The sequence below is a fragment of the Sinohyriopsis cumingii genome, chromosome 15, assembly GCF_028554795.1.
Source record: "Sinohyriopsis cumingii isolate HCF-2022 chromosome 15, ASM2855479v2, whole genome shotgun sequence".
Taxonomy (NCBI): Eukaryota; Metazoa; Mollusca; class Bivalvia; order Unionida; family Unionidae; genus Sinohyriopsis; species Sinohyriopsis cumingii.
Genome location: NC_142975.1, coordinates 48,966,194 through 48,989,407, shown reverse-complemented (window position 1 = coordinate 48,989,407; position 23,214 = coordinate 48,966,194). Strand labels below are relative to the sequence as shown.

At 36.0% G+C, this 23,214-nt stretch overlaps 1 protein-coding gene across 2 annotated transcripts in view; it reads left to right on the top strand.

The window, feature by feature from the left end:
• The window catches only part of LOC149781770 (tumor protein 63-like), a 154,305-nt gene that overhangs the window by 5,716 nt on the left and 125,375 nt on the right, over positions 1–23,214 (top strand). The window contains exon 1 of one of the 2 annotated variants that reach the window (XM_089935916.1): positions 21,116–21,265. The exons of the other annotated variant lie outside the window; for it this stretch is intronic. The gene's annotated coding sequence lies outside the window, so the exon portion shown is untranslated. Of the gene's footprint in view, positions 1–21,115; positions 21,266–23,214 lie in introns of those variants that run through there. 2 annotated transcript variants of the gene reach the window in all.

The following is a 23,214-nucleotide window of genomic DNA, read 5'->3' as shown; positions in this document are numbered from 1 at the left end:
CTAACAACTGAATAGACCCAGACCTGCTAGCACATTTTGTGATGGCAAATCTGGGTCTGAGCACTTTGCAGTTGGACTTGACTTATATGCAGGTATAGATGGTAAATGGTTGTCTCTTACTGGAGAGAAAGACGATTTCAGCTCAACCCCTTCCCTTACCCCCTTCCACACCTACCAAACGGAACCAGGTAAAAGGTCATGGGAATATACCCCAGTGGTACAAAGGCTGTCAATGATAGGACCAACAAGTGCTACTTTTCAAAATATACCTGTGATTTAGTATGCCTAATCTTACACTTCAAACAAAAATGTTGATAAACCCAGATTAATCTACAATATCATATCACATACAAAGATGTCTGTCTTCAATATTTAGTACTGAAGATTTGATGAGTCATCTGACTCTGACCTATCATCAAATGTATTATTTTTGTTATGTTAGTATTGCATATTGCGCATTAAAGGATGAAGTATTCATCTAATATTATTGGTACATCACATTTAAGTAACTTGCATTATTTCTCCCATAATAAAATATGGTAAGTGCTTTATGGCAGAGCAACACTTTGTAAGAAATATTATGAAATGGCACATAGAACAAGTACCTTTCTTAAGAAACCACTATGATAATCTATCAACGTTGATCTGAATGTGTGAACTGAACCTGTATCTACAGAAAAAGACTCAGAATCCATGAGTCACAGGTTTGATATCCACCCAAGGCAGCCATTGAGAAAGGCACGTAGCTCCCATTTCCACAGTGCAATACACTCACAAAATATGCACAAAGTACCAACAAAAACCAACCAATCATCACACTTAGGTTAGATTTTATGTTTAGGTCAGTGTTTCAGGAATTGCACACCCCATAGTTATGCAGCTTGGTATTTAAATGTGTCTATGTGGGTAAAACAACAACACACAAAAAAATAGGTCACTGTGACAAAAGTGTATGCGTTAGTGACTTTGTTTAGGTTTTGCATTTAGGTTAGATTTGAAGGCACTATTAAACCCTGAGTTACCCGACTTGGTATGAAGATGCACCTTAGCGAGTACAAGACCATCTTGCAAAAAAGCATGTCACTGTGACCTAATTATATGCTTCAGTGAATTGGGTTATGTCTTGTATTTAGGGTCAGTTTCTCAATGTACATTTGAATGCAAGGTCCCTTAAGAAAAGGGCATTTGCTTATTTGAACAGATTTCTAGTTAACTGGAATCTGATGCATGGAGACAACATGATATATAATAATAATGATATTATTAAGCTCAGTTCAGTTCAGTTTTGCCCATCACCCCTGCCAGGGTATAGGCCACCCACAAAAGATTGCCAGAGATTTCTGTCCTGTGCCATCCCCTCAAGCTGACTCCAGGTGTGACCCATCTTACCAAGGTCGTGTCACCAGGTGTTTCTTGATTGGCCTCTTCTTTGCTTGCCTTGAGGGTTCCACCTCAATGCCTGTCTGGTAATGTTGGTTTGTGGCTTACGTAGGGTGTGTCCTATCCAACCCCACCTTCTCTTCTTGATCTTGTCCTCTGCCAGAAGCTGGGAGGTTCTTTGCTACAGGTTGGTGTTACTGATGGTGTCTGGGCAGCAGATCTGGAGAATTCTTCTTAGGCAGCTGTTGATGAATGTCTGAACTCTCTTTATGGTCGACTTGGTGGTTCTCCCGGTGAGGTATCTACTTCATACAGTAGGGCTGACTTCACATTAGAGTTGAACAGTCTGATCTTGGTCGTCAATGAATAATTATATTAACATATTGAGATAATAATGTACTAATGTGGATGCCTTGCACTGATATCATATGACTTAGAAGCTTGAATATCAGTCACAAGTAATGTTGCAGCATCACTGCAAACAAGGGGTTGATTTGCCAAACATCTGTAATTACATCTAAGCACACTAGCCATCTCATTCCAAGTTTTTGACTGGCTTTCAAAACATAACATAAGCCTTGCTAGTACAGTATTTAAAATGTAGTAAATTGTACTTACTCATTTCATTCCCCTTATCCTCAATGTCATATAAATTGAATAAAATTATTTGGAATGATGATATTCATGATCTCCATCTTGTAAATATGGTACTGTCTAGTTTTTAGACATTTCACTCTATCTCATAAGATAAGATAAGAATTCTTTATTTCAGACTACATAGTCCATACAGCTAAATTAAATCAACTGGATAAACAGAGTACTATCTAGTTTTCAAATATTTCACTCAACCTGATAAGCAAAGTACTGTCTAGTCTTCAGGTATTTCATTCAATCTGATAAACAGAGTACTATCTAGCTTTCAGATATTTCACTCTGATAACAGCACTATCTAGTTTTCAAATATTTCACTCAACGTGATAAGCAAAGTACTGTCTAGTCTTCAGGTATTTCATTCAATCTGATAAACAGAGTACTATCTCGCTTTCAGATATTTCACTCTGATAACAGTACTATCTAGTTTTCAGACATTTCACTCTGTCTGATAAATGGAGTACCATCTAGTTTTCTGACATCTCACTCAATCTGATAAACATAGTACCATCTAGTTTTCAGACATTTCACTCTGTCTGATAAACTGAGTACTATCTAGTTTCAGAAATATCACTCAACTGGATAAACAGAGTACTATTTAGTTTTCAAATATTTCACTCAACCTGATGAGCAAAGTACTGTCTAGTCTTCAGGTATTTTATTCAATCTGATAAACAGAGTACTATCTAGCTTTCAGATATTTCACTCAATTTGATAAATGGAGTACCATCTAGTTTTCAGACATTTCACTTTGATAACAGAGTACTATCTAGTTTTCAGATATTTCACTGTCTAATAAACAGAGTACTATCTAGTTTTCAGACATTTCACTCAATCTGATAAGCAGAGTACTGTATAGTTTTAAGGTATTTCACTCAATCTGATAAGCAAAGTACTGTATAGTTTTAATGTATTTCATTCAATTTATTAAGCAGAGTACTGTAGTTTTAAGGTATTTCACTCAATCTGGTAAGCAGAGCACTTATAGTTTTAATGTATTTCATTAAATCTGATAAGCAGAGTATTGTATAGTTTTATGATATTTCATTCAATTTGAAAAGCAGAGTACTGTATAGTTTTAAGGTATTTCATTAAATTTGATAAGCAGAGTATTGCATAGTTTTAAGGTATTTCACTCAATCTGATAAGCAGAGTACTGTATAGTTTTAAGGTATTCCACTCAGTCTGATAAGCGGAGTACTGTATATTTTTAAGGTATTTCACTCAATCTGATCAGCAGAGTACTGTATAGTTTTAAGGTATTTCATTAAATCTGATAAGCAGAGTACTGTATAGTTTTAAGGTATTTCATTCAATTTGAAAAGCAGAGTACTGTATAGTTTTAAGGTATTCCACTCAGTCTGATAAGCAGAGTACTGTATAGTTTTAAGGTATTTCATTCAATTTGATAAGCAGAGTACTGTCTAGTTTTAAGGTATTTCAATCTGATAAGCAGAGTACTGTATAGTTTTAAGGTATTTCATTTAATCTGATAAGCAGAGTGCTGTATGGTTTTAAGCTCAGTTGTCTGAAGTTGCATTAGTCCAAAGGTGCATTGGTCTGTAATAAGAGTTAAACTGTTCAAAGGTTCAGTGGTCCAAAGGTGCATTAGTCTGGATCAATAAAAATATATTTTAAATATTAAAAGTTCCAACCAATGAATGCTATTTCAAATACCATCTGACCAAAGAATATTCAGTTTTGTGAACTTTTTTACAAATAATTTCAGACTATGGAACCCTTGTTATTAAAAACTTCTAACAAACCTATGAACTTGTGAACCTTTGACTTCAGAGTTGTCAACCCCCTTATCAATCAACCTTTGCACTGTTAAGACCCATTTTCTCCAAAACAATGTAACTAATGGCTAAAATTTTTTGGAAGATGGAGTTCTTGAACAAAATCTGTTCAGACATATGAACCTTCACATATACAAATGAACAAGCCTGATGTAATAAAATAGTTCCCTAGCTATAGTGTGTCTATGGCAGAGGGTGGGGTATTAAATACGTTAAGTTAATGAAGTAAGAAATGTATCTCAATTTTAAACCTTGTTCTGTTGGAGTTGAAAGGTTAACCACATATCTTTTAAAGGAATCAATCAAAATGATGTCTCCCTGACAACATAATGGCATAATCCAACAAGAGGCCCAAGTATGCATGATATTGCTTACCCATCATACATATCAGTTGACCATTTTACGAAGCAGTCTCAAGTACTATAAGAACCACATACTATGTAAACTATCTCTAAAACTTTAATTCATCTTGTTTTTACCTATTTCACTAACTCATGATAAAACTTATTTTAAATATAGCTTCTATATTTTTTGGATTGTTGATTTGAATGGCACTTTAACACACTACTGACTATACCATACAGAGGAAACGGGAACTAAATGATGTTTCCCAAAGATGCACCAGGGCTAAAATGCCAAGCTGGCCTGCATAAGTATTGTACCCACTACCCTCTGATTGTGAGTCTGATACTCTACTGAGCTAATGTGACTGCCCCAAGCTCTGGATCTTGTGGCTTCAGAGAAGTAGTTAAAAAGAGAAATGAAAATAACTGTATTCACTTTTATGAATGCATCTACCTGTCTATTTGTCACTAATTGCATATTGCATGTATAATGACTATGTGGTTTCAATAGGTATTGGTGAGTATCTACCTGGTGAAAAGTAAGAACGTAAATATATTTTTGTCTATATGTCTACATGGTGCTATGTATATGTATGTGTATGTGTGTTTGTGTCCATTTGTAAATAAGTAAATTCCTTTGTATGAGGTTCTCTAGGTAGATTAGTTCTTTAGTTAACTGTGTTCAAACCCTCTTTAAATAAACTCACTATTATTACTATTATTATTATTATTATTATTAATATTGTTATTGTTATTATTACTAATGCAGAACCATAACGTAGGCTTATTTAGACTTACAGTCAGTTTAGCTAATACAGTAGAATCTGTCTTGAAAGATCACCCCTTCTGCCAACAAATAATGGTCTCTCAAGACAGGTGGTCTCTCATAACAGGTCATAACACTACATAATCAATAAATCTGTACATGGAGAATCTGATCCCGCAAAACAGGTGGTCTCTCATAGCAGTAGTCTCTCAAAACAGGTTTCACTGTAAGCAAGCAAGTCACAGACCATGAAAACTAGGTTACTGTAACCTACTTTTGCTTGTCATGAGAAACTCCCTTCAAGATGAATGCACTAGTCAAGTTTAATGACTATACACGCAATAGTATCAACGATATGGAATGCATGCAAAATTTAATTTAATCACTGGAATATGAAAAGTATGTCAGTGTGACCTGCTTTTGCTTTTGGTGAGTATTATCCATAATATTTCATGAAACTATTTGCAACAATGTCAGCAAAATTGAATTAAATGCAAAACTTTATTGCTGATGCCTACACCAACAAATATGACATCACTGTTGGAAAAGCGAGACTGCTCCAGTGGCCTATTGGTTAGAGCATCCGCATTGATTGCAGGAGGTCGTGTGTTCTATCCCCGCTCGAGTCATACCAAAGACTTATAAAAATGGTACTAACAGCTGCCTTGCTTTGCACTCAGCATTAAAAGGTTAGTGTTAGGACTGGTTGGACTGGTATCATGATACTGTGACTGGGTGCAACATGATGTTACGTGTCTGCAGCATGATGCCCCTGTGCTAGACATCACTATAAACTGTCACACTGCAGACATCATAGTGATATGACTGCAAATTTTTAAAGCTACATTAAAAACCCAAATCTCTCTCTCTCTCTCTCACACACACACACACACACACTGTTGGAAAAGTGCTGCTGTCTTCCTAGATATACCTTGCTGGAAAGACAAAAATACCTGACTGACTTTTATTTTTACAACTACCAAACAGACTCCATTAAAGAAATTATTCTTTCTGAAAATTTCACAGAGCATTTAAATTCTGTTTTTACATAAGAAATCAGTAAACAAAATATCCTGATATTTGTCACGTAATTTAGATTTCTGGGTGGGTGGTGGGTAGACATACATTCAATGTGATGGACAAATAGGTTGTGTATATGATATTGTTTCATATAAAGACAGGGGTGTGACAAATTCCAGGCAAAAAGGTAAGGATGTTTTCTCAGTTTAAAATATTACTCAATTAACCAATTAGACACTCATAAAAGATTAGGCTCATAAGCTGACCAATTAGCACTTGTGTAATTTTACTCTTCAGTTTAATTATTTCTTTCGGACTGGCAGATTGATATATCACATCACTGACACACCTTTATTACCTGTCTAAGTCTATTTACCTTCTATTTACCTGTAATTGTGGTTAACACCTGTGCACTTGACATAATAAATTAGCTGATAAGAATATTGGTAAATCAATAAATATAATTTTTAAATTACAAATTATATATCCACAGTGTAACAAGTGCTGTGATATGGCCTTAAATTCCTGCCCACATTTGAGCATTGTTTTTATATTGGTATTTGGAGTACACTGTGTTCTGGCAATTAAGGAATGACATGAAACTATCCAATCCTTGCTGAGATTTAACTTCTTGCTTGATAATAAATGATTTGTGACAAATTTATGACCTGTTTAGGAAATGGGCCCTGAACTACAAAATGTACATCGTCAATGTATGTAATGTGACTACTGCAAGCATAAGAACTTAATAACTGCATAATCCAACAATTTGTGTTGTGTGCATCAACAAAAATGAATATTTTCTTCAGAAATTATACTCTAAGGTTGCCAAAATACAATGTATCAAACTCTCTTGGAAGTAAATTTCTCAAATCCCATTACTTTTGACATATAAATGCATATATAAGAGTGTTATGGTTTCGATTACTATACCTAGATTTCTTAATCTACTGTTAGACGGTCCATAATAGTACAGTAATGTTCAAAAAGTGCTACTCTTAGCTTTTAGATCTATACCTTTTATCAGATAAAATCAGAATGAAGTTCATGTATTTTCATGTTTACTTACAAATAATTTTGGTCATGGAGGTAGACTTTCAAGTTTGAATTAAAATTAACAGGTGCTCATCCACACAGATTGACTCCAATTAAAGGGATCTAAAATTATCTTCCTAAAAGCTTCATACATGATAGTAGACATCCTGGTATTACTTTCCAGTTTGTGATTAATGGACCACAGAATGACATTTACAAATTTTACATTAAACCTGTCCCTTCCTCATTTCCAAAATTCACCCCAACAGTTCCATATCAGTTAATGTACCTGAATAATCGGTACTTGATCTTTGCAAGAATGCTTATAAATATATCTACAGCTTTACTCAATGAATTTCTACTACATGTACTTGCTTACAAGTGCAAACAACAAAGATCCTGGTCTGTCGTAGCATAATGCACCTGCAGATCAAGGTCTAGTTTGTTTGTTCTAGTAATTACTCCTTACAAACTGCACAGACCCAGATATGTTTGCACATTATGTGATGGTCGATCTGGGTCTGTGCAGTTTACAATTGGACTCATCTTAAAAGCGAGTACATGAAGTATCTTATTTTGGTGAACTGCATTGTATCTTGGGTCAGATTCCATGGTATTAATCAATTAAACAGGCACCTTTCACCTTTCACCTTTGGCACCCATGGGGTCCAGTATTGAATCAATGTACATATTTGTTGGAATTTTTGCAACAAAATGCAAGAGATTATATTAAAGACTGATAAAAAAAATGCAGGATAATTTTATCCAACAAAATACACACATACCATATGAACTCGCATATAAGTCAAACTGCAAACTGCACAGATCTAGATCTGCTTTCAAATAATGTGCCAGCAGATGTGGATCTATGTAGTGTTTTAGAATTATTCAGTACATCAAATAAATAGACCCTGATCTGCTGACACATCATATGAGGCAGTTTATAGTCCTTGTTGTTTGCAGTTGGATTCAAATTACAGGTGAGTATATCTGAAAGTTTCCAGTTAGTAGGACTATTGTAACCCTTAATGAAATGAATTTAATCTTCGATCCTAAAATCAGAAAGGTCTCAAAAAAATTCAAAATAAATGTTACTATATGGCAGTGTTGAGTAGATATATATTACTAGCATGTCAGTGTTCAGTAGACACACAACAAATGTTACTAGTATGACAGTCTTCATTAAATATACAACAAATGTTACTAGCATGACAGTCTTCATTAAATATACAACAAATGTTACTAGTATGACAGTCTTCATTAAATATACAACAAATGTTACTAGCATGACAGTCTTCATTAAATATACAACAAATGTTATTAGCATGACAGTCTTCATTAAATATACAACAAATGTTACTAGCATGACAGTCTTCATTAAATATACAACAAATGTTACTAGTATGACAGTCTTCATTAGACACACAATTAATGTTAGAAGCATGACATACTTCAGTAGACACACAACAAATGTTACTAGCACTGACAGTCTTCATTAAATATACAACAAATGTTACTAGTATGACAGTCTTCATTAAATATACAACAAATGTTACTAGTATGACAGTCTTCATTAAATATACAACAAATGTTACTAGTATGACAGTCTTCATTAAATATGCAACAAATGTTACTAGCACTGACAGTCTTCATTAAATATACAACAAATGTTATTAGCATGACAGTCTTCATTAAATATACAACAAATGTTACTAGTATGACAGTCTTCATTAAATATACAACAAATGTTACTAGTATGACAATGACAGTCTTCAGTAGGCACACAACTAATGTTAGAAGCATGCCATTCTTCAGTAGACACACAACAAATGTTACTAGCACTGACAGTCTTCATTAAATATACAACAAATGTTACTAGTATGACAGTCTTCATTAGACACACAATTAATGTTAGAAGCATGACATACTTCAGTAGATACACAACAAATGTTACTTGTGTGACAGTCTTCATTAGACACAACAAAAGTTACTAGTATGACAGTATTCATTAGACACAACAAATGTTGCTGGTATGACAGTCTTCATTAGATACACAACAAATGTTATTTGTGTGACAATCTTCAGTAGACACTAAACAAAGGTTACTAGTGTGGCAGTCTTCAGTGGGCATATAACAAATGTTACTAGTATGACAATCTTCAGTAGACACACAACAAATGTTTCTAGTATGACAATGGTGAGTAGACACACAACAAATGTTACTTGCATGACAATCTACAATATGGTATACAACAAATGTTGCTAGTATGAAAGTCTTCAGTAGGCCCACAACAAATGTTGCAAGTATGAAAGTCTTCAGTAGGCCCACAACAAATGTTGCTAGTATGAAAGTCTTCAGTAGGCCCACAACAAATGTTGATGGTATGACAGTGTTGAGTAGACACAACAAATTTTACTAGCATGACAGTCTTCATTAGATGCACAACAAATGTTGTTAGTATAACAATGCTGAGTATACAAATAATAATAATAATAATAAGGACTTTGTATAGCGCCTAATCTTTAGAAGCTCTAAGCGCTTTACAACATTAGACAACACCTGTAAGATAAAAAACATATAATGATATGATTACAAAAACAAACACCATGAAATTAGAAAACATTAAAAAAACATGCTGAGAATATTTAAGGTACGAAACATTATTGGGTCTTTCAGTTTGTTCTTGCAGTTGAAATAAGTGAGTTTTGAGAGCCTTCTTCAATGTGATCACTGTGTCTTTGTGTCTAAGTTCAGTGAGTAATTCATTCCACATTGCTGGGCCCTGGTATGCAAAAGAATGTTGTCCATATGACTTTGTTTTCATAGTGGGAATAATGAGTATACGATTGTCAGAAGAGGAGCCTAAGTATCTTGCTGGTGTGTACACATGGGTGAGGTCAGATAGGTATGTTGGACTAGAGTCCGACAGTGAAACGTAGCACAGAGAACAAATTTTGTGTTTGATCCTGGATCAAATATATAGCCAGTGTAGGGTACAAAGCAGCGGGGAGGTGTGCTCTGATTGTGGTACTCTAAGTATGATCCGATCAGCTGTGTTTTGAACTTTTTTGAAGTTTCTGGAGCAGATATTGAGATGAACCAGACAGAACTGAGTTACAATAGTCCAGTCTTGAAAGTACTAATGAACATACAAGTGTTTTAGTGGCATCAACTGAAAGATATTTGCGAATTGAGCTGATGCGTCTCAGCTCAAGATATGCAGCCTTGCATATGTTCATGACATGTTGGTGCAATGTGAGAGTACTGTCCAGAGTAACACCTAGGTTTCGTACTGATTGTGTGAATTTAATCTTGGTGCTGCTGATATTTATTGTTTGAGGTAAAGGATGTGAATGAGAAAGTCTTTGTGTTGTGATCAGAATGACCTCAGTTTTATCATCATTCATCTGCAGCTTGTTACATGTCATCCATGGTTTCACATCAGAAATACACCTCTCTACACCTTGGATGGTAGCATCAACTTCAGTTGGGTGGCTAGATTTGTATATTTGGGTGTCATCAGCGTACAATTGGTGAGATGATGATCTATGACACTTGAGAGCGACTGAGTGTACAGAATCAAGAGAACAGGTCCAAGAACAGACCCCTGTGCAACACCACAACATAGATCAACTGGGCTGGAGTTTATGTGTATTCCATTTGCAGATACAATTTGTGTCCTGTTGACCAAGTAGGACTTGAATCACAGTAAGGCTGTATCATGAATGCCAAATACATGCTGGAGACGGTGAAGTAATATATCATGGTCTATTGTGTCAAATGCTGCAGACAAATCAAGAAGGGTGAGGACTGTAATCTTTCCACTATCCAATGCAGAGATAATGTCATTAACTACTTTTTTAAGAGTAGTTTCAGTACTGTGGCAAGGGTGATATGCAGATTGTACATTGCTAAAAAGACTGTTTGAATTTAGATGAGATACAAGCTGGGATAGAACAACCTTTTCTAAGATTTTTTATATGAATCGGAGATTAGAAACTGGGTGGTAGTTCTTTAAATCATTATGGTCTAGTGTTGGTTTATTCAGCAGAGGCTTTACAATGGCAGTTTGAAAAATGATGGGAATTCCCCGGATGAGAGGTATTAATAACATCAGTTAATGAAGGCAATAATGAATCTAAGCACTCAAGCAGCAGTGATGTTGGAATTGGATCAAGTTCACATGACTTTGGTGCACTCTTCATCATGATTGTACGTACAAAATCCATAGAGACAGGTTCAAATGCTGCTAATGGTTGCCGCTCAAATTCTGTATCCCAAATGTATGGTGACAATGAGTCAGTTGAAATTGTGATGTCAAGCTTATCTCTAATGGCTTGCACTTTGTCATGGAAGAAATTTGCAAACATGTCCCGAAGGTCGACTGGAGAGAAGATAGATGGAAGTGGTGTTAGATTTGTTCCTTGACATTAGCTTGTTAGTAATCTCGAAGAGCTCTTTGCAGCTGGAACTTTCCATGATCTTAGTAGTGTAGTGGGCTGATTTCACTGCATGGACTATATTTGTGACATTCTTCTTAGAGGCTTCATATATTTGCTTATGAATAGTGAGTCTGGTGGAAAGCCAAAGCCTCTCAGCTTTACGAGGGTCTCTTTTAGCAGTGCGAAGCTGGTCCCTAACACTGCTATACCATGGAGAACACTTTTGAATTGATATTCTGCACTTGGTTGCTGGGGCATGTTTGTCGAGTAATGAATGCAGGCAGTTATCGAGTTGTTCTGCTGTAGGAGGTAAGCAAGTTGTTAGATTTGCTTGGATGTCGTACATTAGTTTGGTTCTATTTATCATACGGAGGTTTCTCTTAGTAGCAGATAAAGGTGGAGGGTTAGGGACTGATACATCAAGATGGCATGTAATGCAGAGGTGATCTGATGCAAGGTCATGGGATACCAGGGAGGACCATAGAATGTTATCATCAGGTCTCTGAAAAATCCAGTCTAAAATGTGACCGTGTTTATGGGTGGGTTGGTTAACTGACTGTTTTAGGTTGAAAACATTAATGGAACTATGAGTTTTGATGTATTTGGGTTTCCAGGAAAGTCAAAGTGAAAGTTGAAATCTCCAAAAATAACCAGGTTGCCACCTATCGAATTTCCATCGTCCAGGAGATTCAGAAACTGCTCCAAGAAGAGAGAGTCAGCCAGCTTGTTTTTTCTACTAGGAGGAGGGTGGTATAGGCAGAAAAAATGGACTGACCTTTGCTCCAGTGTGAGTGTGGTTTGGACTAGTTCAAATAATGTGTGGTCAACGTTAAATGTTGTGGTGTGGTTAAGACATTTTATCATGGTGTTCTTTGTGATGACAGCAATTCCACCTCCGCGAGAGTAGACAAACAACAAATGTTGCTAGTATGACAATGTTGAGTAGACACATAACAAAATTTAATAGTATGACAATGTTGAGTATACACAACAAATGTTACTAGTATGACAATGTTGAGTATACACACAACAAATTTTAATACTATGACAATGTTGAGTATACACAACAAATGTTACTAGTATGACAATGTTGAGAAGACACACAAGAAATGTTACTAGCATGACAGTCTTCATTAGATACACAACAAATGTTGCTAGTATGAAAGTCTTCAGTAGGCCCACAACAAATGTTGATGGTATGACAGTGTTGAGTAGACACAACAAATTTTACTAGCATGACAGTCTTCATTAGATGCACAACAAATGTTGCTAGTATAACAATGCTGAGTATACAAATAATAATAATAATAATAATAATAATAAGGACTTTGTATAGCGCCTAATCTTTAGAAGCTCTAAGCACTTTACAACATTAGACAACACCTGTAAGATAAAAAACATATAATGATATGATTACAAAAACAAACACCATGAAATTAGAAAACATTAAAAAAACATGCTGAGAATATTTAAGGTAGGAAACATTATTGGGTCTTTCAGTTTGTTCTTGCAGTCGAAATAAGTGAGTTTTGAGAGCCTTCTTCAATGTGATCACTGTGTCTTTGTGTCTAAGTTCAGTGGGTAATTCATTCCACATTGCTGGGCCCTGGTATGCAAAAGAATGTTGTCCATATGACTTTGTTTTCATAGTGGGAATAATGAGTATACGATTGTCAGAAGAGGAGCCTAAGTATCTTGCTGGTGTGTACACATGGGTGAGGTCGGATAGTGACTAGAGTCCGACAGTGAAACGTAGCACAGAGAACAAATTCTGTGTTTGATCCTGGATCAAATATATAGCCAGTGTAGGGTACAAAGCAGCGGGGAGGTGTGCTCTGATTGTGGTACTCTAAGTATGATCCGATCAGCTGTGTTTTGAACTTTTTTGAAGTTTCTGGAGCAGATATTGAAATGAACCAGACAGAACTGAGTTACAATAGTCCAGTCTTGAAAGTACTAATGAACATACAAGTGTTTTAGTGGCATCAACTGAAAGATATTTGTGAATTGAGCTGATGCGTCTCAGCTCAAGATATGCAGCCTTGCATATGTTCATGACATGTTGGTGCAATGTGAGAGTACTGTCCAGAGTAACACCTAGGTTTCGTACTGATTGTGTGAATTTAATCTTGGTGCTGCTGATATTTATTGTTTGAGGTAAAGGATGTGAATGAGAAAGTCTTTGTGTTGTGATCAGAATGACCTCAGTTTTATCATCATTCATCTGCAGCTTGTTACATGTCATCCATGGTTTCACATCAGAAATGCACCTCTCTACAACTTGGATGGTAGCATCAACTTCAGTTGGGTGGCTAGATTTGTATATTTGGGTGTCATCAGCGTACAATTGGTGAGATGATGATCTATGACACTTGAGAGCGACTGAGTGTACAGAATCAAGAGAACAGGTCCAAGAACAGACCCCTGTGCAACACCACAACATAGATCAACTGGGCTGGAGTTTATGTGTATTCCATTTGCAGATACAATTTGTGTCCTGTTGACCAAGTAGGACTTGAATCACAGTAAGGCTGTATCATGAATGCCAAATACATGCTGGAGACGGTGAAGTAATATATCATGGTCTATTGTGTCAAATGCTGCAGACAAATCAAGAAGGGTGAGGACTGTAATCTTTCCACTATCCAATGCAGAGATAATGTCATTAACTACTTTTTTAAGAGTAGTTTCAGTACTGTGGCAAGGGTGATATGCAGATTGTACATTGCTAAAAAGACTGTTTGAATTTAGATGAGATACAAGCTGGGATAGAACAACCTTTTCTAAGATTTTTTATATGAATCGGAGATTAGAAACTGGGTGGTAGTTCTTTAAATCATTATGGTCTAGTGTTGGTTTATTCAGCAGAGGCTTTACAATGGCAGTTTGAAAAATGATGGGAATTCCCCGGATGAGAGGTATTAATAACATCAGTTAATGAAGGCAATAATGAATCTAAGCACTCAAGCAGCAGTGATGTTGGAATTGGATCAAGTTCACATGACTTTGGTGCACTCTTCATCATGATTGTACGTACAAAATCCATAGAGACAGGTTCAAATGCTGCTAATGGTTGCCGCTCAAATTCTGTATCCCAAATGTATGGTGACAATGAGTCAGTTGAAATTGTGATGTCAAGCTTATCTCTAATGGCTTGCACTTTGTCATGGAAGAAATTTGCAAACATGTCCCGAAGGTCGACTGGAGAGAAGATAGATGGAAGTGGTGTTAGATTTGTTCCTTGACATTAGCTTGTTAGTAATCTCGAAGAGCTCTTTGCAGCTGGAACTTTCCATGATCTTAGTAGTGTAGTGGGCTGATTTCACTGCATGGACTATATTTGTGACATTCTTCTTAGAGGCTTCATATATTTGCTTATGAATAGTGAGTCTGGTGGAAAGCCAAAGCCTCTCAGCTTTACGAGGGTCTCTTTTAGCAGTGCGAAGCTGGTCCCTAACACTGCTATACCATGGAGAACACTTTTGAATTGATATTCTGCACTTGGTTGCTGGGGCATGTTTGTCGAGTAATGAATGCAGGCAGTTATCGAGTTGTTCTGCTGTAGGAGGTAAGCAAGTTGTTAGATTTGCTTGGATGTCGTGCATTAGTTTGGTTCTATTTATCATACGGAGGTTTCTCTTAGTAGCAGATAAAGGTGGAGGGTTAGGGACTGATACATCAAGATGGCATGTAATGCAGAGGTGATCTGATGCAAGGTCATGGGATACCAGGGAGGACCATAGAATGTTATCATCAGGTCTCTGAAAAATCCAGTCTAAAATGTGACCGTGTTTATGGGTGGGTTGGTTAACTGACTGTTTTAGGTTGAAAACATTAATGGAACTATGAGTTTTGATGTATTTGGGTTTCCAGGAAAGTCAAAGTGAAAGTTGAAATCTCCAAAAATAACCAGGTTGCCACCTATCGAATTTCCATCGTCCAGGAGATTCAGAAACTGCTCCAAGAAGAGAGAGTCAGCCAGCTTGTTTTTTCTACTAGGAGGAGGGTGGTATAGGCAGAAAAAATGGACTGACCTTTGCTCCAGTGTGAGTGTGGTTTGGACTAGTTCAAATAATGTGTGGTCAACGTTAAATGTTGTGGTGTGGTTAAGACATTTTATCATGGTGTTCTTTGTGATGACAGCAATTCCACCTCCGTGAGAGTAGACAAACAACAAATGTTGCTAGTATGACAATGTTGAGTAGACACATAACAAAATTTAATAGTATGACAATGTTGAGTATACACAACAAATGTTACTAGTATGACAATGTTGAGTATACACACAACAAATTTTAATACTATGACAATGTTGAGTATACACAACAAATGTTACTAGTATGACAATGTTGAGAAGACACACAAGAAATGTTACTAGCATGACAGTCTTCATTAGATACACAACAAATGTTGCTAGTATGAAAGTCTTCAGTAGGCCCACAACAAATGTTGATGGTATGACAGTGTTGAGTAGACACAACAAATTTTACTAGCATGACAGTCTTCATTAGATGCACAACAAATGTTGTTAGTATAACAATGCTGAGTATACAAATAATAATAATAATAATAAGGACTTTGTATAGCGCCTAATCTTTAGAAGCTCTAAGCACTTTACAACATTAGACAACACCTGTAAGATAAAAAACATATAATGATATGATTACAAAAACAAACACCATGAAATTAGAAAACATTAAAAAAACATGCTGAGAATATTTAAGGTAGGAAACATTATTGGGTCTTTCAGTTTGTTCTTGCAGTCGAAATAAGTGAGTTTTGAGAGCCTTCTTCAATGTGATCACTGTGTCTTTGTGTCTAAGTTCAGTGGGTAATTCATTCCACATTGCTGGGCCCTGGTATGCAAAAGAATGTTGTCCATATGACTTTGTTTTCATAGTGGGAATAATGAGTATACGATTGTCAGAAGAGGAGCCTAAGTATCTTGCTGGTGTGTACACATGGGTGAGGTCGGATAGTGACTAGAGTCCGACAGTGAAACGTAGCACAGAGAACAAATTCTGTGTTTGATCCTGGATCAAATATATAGCCAGTGTAGGGTACAAAGCAGCGGGGAGGTGTGCTCTGATTGTGGTACTCTAAGTATGATCCGATCAGCTGTGTTTTGAACTTTTTTGAAGTTTCTGGAGCAGATATTGAAATGAACCAGACAGAACTGAGTTACAATAGTCCAGTCTTGAAAGTACTAATGAACATACAAGTGTTTTAGTGGCATCAACTGAAAGATATTTGTGAATTGAGCTGATGCGTCTCAGCTCAAGATATGCAGCCTTGCATATGTTCATGACATGGTGCAATGTGAGAGTACTGTCCAGAGTAACACCTAGGTTTCGTACTGATTGTGTGAATTTAATCTTGGTGCTGCTGATATTTATTGTTTGAGGTAAAGGATGTGAATGAGAAAGTCTTTGTGTTGTGATCAGAATGACCTCAGTTTTATCATCATTCATCTGCAGCTTGTTACATGTCATCCATGGTTTCACATCAGAAATGCACCTCTCTACACCTTGGATGGTAGCATCAACTTCAGTTGGGTGGCTAGATTTGTATATTTGGGTGTCATCAGCGTACAATTGGTGAGATGATGATCTATGACACTTGAGAGCGACTGAGTGTACAGAATCAAGAGAACAGGTCCAAGAACAGACCCCTGTGCAACACCACAACATAGATCAACTGGGCTGGAGTTTATGTGTATTCCATTTGCAGATACAATTTGTGTCCTGTTGACCAAGTAGGACTTGAATCACAGTAAGGCTGTATCATGAATGCCAAATACATGCTGGAGACGGTGAAGTAATATATCATGGTCTATTGTGTCAAATGCTGCAGACAAATCAAGAAGGGTGAGGACTGTAATCTTTCCACTATCCAATGCAGAGATAATGTCATTAACTACTTTTTTAAGAGTAGTTTCAGTACTGTGGCAAGGGTGATATGCAGATTGTACATTGCTAAAAAGACTGTTTGAATTTAGATGAGATACAAGCTGGGATAGAACAACCTTTTCTAAGATTTTTTATATGAATCGGAGATTAGAAACTGGGTGGTAGTTCTTTAAATCATTATGGTCTAGTGTTGGTTTATTCAGCAGAGGCTTTACAATGGCAGTTTGAAAAATGATGGGAATTCCCCGGATGAGAGGTATTAATAACATCAGTTAATGAAGGCAATAATGAATCTAAGCACTCAAGCAGCAGTGATGTTGGAATTGGATCAAGTTCACATGACTTTGGTGCACTCTTCATCATGATTGTACGTACAAAATCCATAGAGACAGGTTCAAATGCTGCTAATGGTTGCCGCTCAAATTCTGTATCCCAAATGTATGGTGACAATGAGTCAGTTGAAATTGTGATGTCAAGCTTATCTCTAATGGCTTGCACTTTGTCATGGAAGAAATTTGCAAACATGTCCCGAAGGTCGACTGGAGAGAAGATAGATGGAAGTGGTGTTAGATTTGTTCCTTGACATTAGCTTGTTAGTAATCTCGAAGAGCTCTTTGCAGCTGGAACTTTCCATGATCTTAGTAGTGTAGTGGGCTGATTTCACTGCATGGACTATATTTGTGACATTCTTCTTAGAGGCTTCATATATTTGCTTATGAATAGTGAGTCTGGTGGAAAGCCAAAGCCTCTCAGCTTTACGAGGGTCTCTTTTAGCAGTGCGAAGCTGGTCCCTAACACTGCTATACCATGGAGAACACTTTTGAATTGATATTCTGCACTTGGTTGCTGGGGCATGTTTGTCGAGTAATGAATGCAGGCAGTTATCGAGTTGTTCTGCTGTAGGAGGTAAACAAGTTGTTAGATTTGCTTGGATGTCGTGCATTAGTTTGGTTCTATTTATCATACGGAGGTTTCTCTTAGTAGCAGATAAAGGTGGAGGGTTAGGGACTGATACATCAAGATGGCATGTAATGCAGAGGTGATCTGATGCAAGGTCATGGGATACCAGGGAGGACCATAGAATGTTATCATCAGGTCTCTGAAAAATCCAGTCTAAAATGTGACCGTGTTTATGGGTGGGTTGGTTAACTGACTGTTTCAGGTTGAAAACATTAATGGAACTATGAGTTTTGATGTATTTGGGTTTCCAGGAAAGTCAAAGTGAAAGTTAAAATCTCCAAAAATAACCAGGTTGCCAGATATCGAATTTCCATAGTCCAGGAGATTCAGAAACTGCTCCAAGAAGAGAGAGTCAGCCAGCTTGTTTTTTCTACTAGGAGGAGGGTGGTATAGGCAGAAAAAATGGACTGACCTTTGCTCCAGTGTGAGTGTGGTTTGGACTAGTTCAAATAATGTGTGGTCAACGTTAAATGTTGTGGTGTGGTTAAGACATTTTATCATGGTGTTCTTTGTGATGACAGCAATTCCACCTCCGCGAGAGTAGACAAACAACAAATGTTGCTAGTATGACAATGTTGAGTAGACACATAACAAAATTTAATAGTATGACAATGTTGAGTATACACAACAAATGTTACTAGTATGACAATGTTGAGTATACACACAACAAATTTTAATACTATGACAATGTTGAGTATACACAACAAAGGTTACTAGTATGACAATGTTGAGAAGACACACAAGAAATGTTACTAGCATGACAGTCTTCATTAGATACACAACAAATGTTGCTAGTATGACAATGTTGACTAGACACAACAAATTTTATTAGTATGACAATGTTGAGTAGACACACAACAAATATTGCTAGTATGACAATGTTGAGTAGACACAAAACAAATGTTTCTAGCATGACACTGTTGAGTAGACACACAACAAATGTTGCTAGTATGACACTGTTGAGTAGACACACAACAAATGTTGCTAGTATGACACTGTTGAGTAGACACACAACTAATGTTGCTAGTATGACACTGTTGAGTAGACACACAACAAATGTTTCTAGCATGACACTGTTGAGTAGACACACAACAAATGTTGCTAGTATGACAATGCCCAGTTTCCACTAAGTCAAAACATCATGTTTAATGATTAGTTTATTTAAATAGTGTGCCACATTTTGCATAGAAGTAGTCAAGTAATCAATTGTATGTTATGTTATAGAATGCAGCAATTTATAGTTTTATATTGTGGAGATATCTTGTGTGGTAAGACTTTGCAGAGGTACGTTAAGGTCTTGTGTGTGATAAGACTTTGTATAGGCACATTAAGGTCTTGTGTGTGATAAGACTTTGTAGAGGCACATTAAGGTCTTGTGTGTGATAAGACTTCATAAAGGCACATTAAGGTCTTGTGTGTGATAAGACTTTGTAAAGGCACATTAAGGTCTTGTGTGTGATAAGACTTCATAAAGGCACATTAAGGTCGTGTGTGATAAGACTTTATATAGGCACATTAAGGTCTTGTGTGTGATAAGACTTTGTAGAGGCATATTAAGGTCTTGTGTGTGATAAGACTTTGCAGAGGCATATTAAGGTCTTGTGTGTGATAAGACTTTGCAGAGGCACATTAAGGTCTTGTGTGTGATAAAGCTTTGTATAGGCACATTAAGGTCTTGTGTGTGATAAGACTTTGTATAGGCACATTAAGGTCTTGTTTGTGATAAGACTGTATAGGCACATTAAGGTCTTGTGTGTGATAAGACTTTGTGTAGGCACATTAAGGTCTTGTGTGTGATAAGACTTTGTATAGGCACATTAAGGTCTTGTTTGTGATAAGACTTTGTAGAGGCACATTAAGGTCTTGTGTGTGATAAGACTTTGTAAAGGCACATCAAAGTTTATAAGGCATGGCATATTTCATTTTTCATTTTACAAACTTAGCCTTAAACTTAGAGTTTTAAATTATGGTCAACACCTACATAAATGACCATATTACTATCTGGTCTTATTGTCAAAAAATGACATGAGAAAAAAATTGAATTCTAATGCAAATTTTAATAAATACAAATGGCATTTGTAATAACTTTATTTATAATTAGATAGGACTGCAAAAAGCTAACAATATATATGAGAATTATGTCTTAGTGAAGGCATATGTATTTGCATCAGTTTTCATTTTTCAGATGGCTCTAAGTAGGGGCTGATTTACAGTTGGAGATCAGAGGTCAAACTCAAACACAAGCGTGCTCCACAATTTTTTTAAAATTCAAATAATTTTTCATTGAAAACTGGATAAAACATTTTATTTTTAACAAAATAAACAACTCTGTTTTAAGACCATCCCCTTAGAAATTTCCGGTAATCCCACCTGTTATGTAATGTTTCTCATTTTGGAATGTGGACTGGTTGCTGATATAGAAAATTATGAAAATCAGGAAGTAAAAATACTACAGCATTGTTTTGAATTCTCTTTTAAAATTGTCTTCAGGAGAAAAGTTGAACTTAGGATTCAGTAAGCCATGTGACTGCACGAGGGTAAAGAGCCTGTGAAAATAAGCAGGCTGTTTCCCTGCAATACAGTTCTGTAAGGATGTAAGAGTGAAAATGTTCATCCAAACTTAATGTTGTTATTTTGACTGGTATGGGCTGTTCGAGTCTGCACAACACCAGTGTCTTTACAGCATTTTATATGTATATGGTAGATCTAATTACTAGTTATGGTAATAATAGCAATACATACCTGGTTCATTACTTAGGCCCACTATTTTCCTTCTCCAAAACTCCTGTCTCAGTTGACACTATTCAATTACCTAAATGTCACACCAAGCAGGTACAAAGGTATAGAGATGCTCTCATATAGACCATAACAGATCTGGCTACAACCCTTGCAAATTCTGGCCACTTCTTCAAGTTAGTGAGATTGTGCCAATCTTTAAAGAATGGCATGAAATAAAAGGTAAGATTTGGATTTATTTTACTGAAAGTAGGTAAGTAAACATTGTGATGTTTTTATGTTTGTAGTGACAGACAATAATCAAACAGTCTCTATTTCTGATCAAAAGATGTAAAATTTAAGAGAAAATTACTAATAATTTGAGGGTGTTTAATCAACATGATGACAGAAATATGTGACAAAATATTTATCCTCATTGTACAGAAATTATTTATTTAAATAGAACACATTTGTTTATTCAAAACAGAACACATTTTGTTATTTAAACAGAACACATTTGTTTATTTAAATAGAACATATTTGTTTATTTAAATAGAACACATTTGTTTATTTAAATAGAATACATTTGTTTATTTAAATAGAACACATTTGTTATTTAAATAGAACACATTTGTTTATTTAAATAGAACACATTTGTTATTTAAATAGAACACATTTGTTTATTTAAATAGAACACATTTATTATTTAAATAAAACAAATTACATTATAATTAACAGAATAATAAATAATAAAAGCTAAGAAAATATATTTTTCTTGAGAAATTGTTTAAAAATTGTTTTTGAACATTATATCATAGCTATCCAAGATTTTGCAAACATAGTTTCATCAAAGTTGTGTGAAATTAAGTGAAGGCCATTAAAGTAATAACTTCTATAGTGGTCTCACACAAACAACAACCTCACTCTACCAATCAGTGTCCTTTTTCATGACGTTTTAATATACACTGTAATAAGTAAAATCCAGAAAATAGTTTCAGAAATTTTGCTTTCAATAAGTGTGTGTATGTGTGATTAGGATTTTTATAGTAGCTTTAAAAATGATCCAGTTATATCGCTACAGTATCTGCATTGTGTCAGTTTATAGTGATGTTTAGCACAGGGGCATCATGCCACATATATGTAGCATGATGTCCCACCCAGTCACAATATCCTGACACCAGGCCGGCCAGTCATAAAACTAACCTCTTAATGCTGTGCGCCTAGTGAGGCAGGTGTTAGTATCATTTTTATAAGTGTGTAGTATGACTCGGCTGGGTTCAAACCTGCAACCTACTGCAAACAAGGCAGTCATTCTATCCTCTAGGCCACCGGATGTATGTATGTATGCATGCATGCATGCATGTATGTATGAAGTATGTATGTATATATGTATGTATGTATGTATGTATGTATATATGGACTTCAGATTTTGAACTTTGTAGACCCTGATTATTTGCCATGCATTATGTAACAACAGATTGAGATATGAGGTGTTCATAAAAGCCCTAATTGTTTGCCATGCATTATGTAACAACAGATTGAGATATGAGGTGTTTGTAAAGACCCCTATTGTTTGCCATGCTTTATGTAACAACAGATCCAGATATGAGGTGTTCATAAAGACCCCTATTGTTTGCCATGCATTATGTAACAATAGATTGAGATCTGAGGCATTCATAAAGACCCCTATTGTTTGCCATGTTTTATGTAACAACAGATTGAGATCTGAGGTGTTCGTAAAGACCCTGATTGTTTGCCATGCTTTATGTAACAACAGATTGAGATCTGAGGTGTTCATAAAGACTCTGATTGTTTGCCATGCTTTATGTAACAACATATCTGGGTCTGAGGCATTCATAAAGACCCCTATTGTTTGCCATGCTTTATGTAACAACATATTGAGATCTGAGGTGTTCATAAAGACCGTAATTGTTTGCCATGCATTATGTAACAACATATTGAGATCTAAGGTGTTCATAAAGACTGTAATTGTTTGCCATGCATTATGCAACAACAGATCAAGATATGAGGTGTTCATAAAGACCGTAATTGTTTGCCATGCACTATGTAACAACCGATCGAGATATTAGGTGTTTGTAAAGACCCCTATTGTTTGCCATGCTTTATGTAACAACAGATCGAGATATGAGGTGTTCATAAAGACCCCTGTTGTTTGCCATGCTTTATGTAAC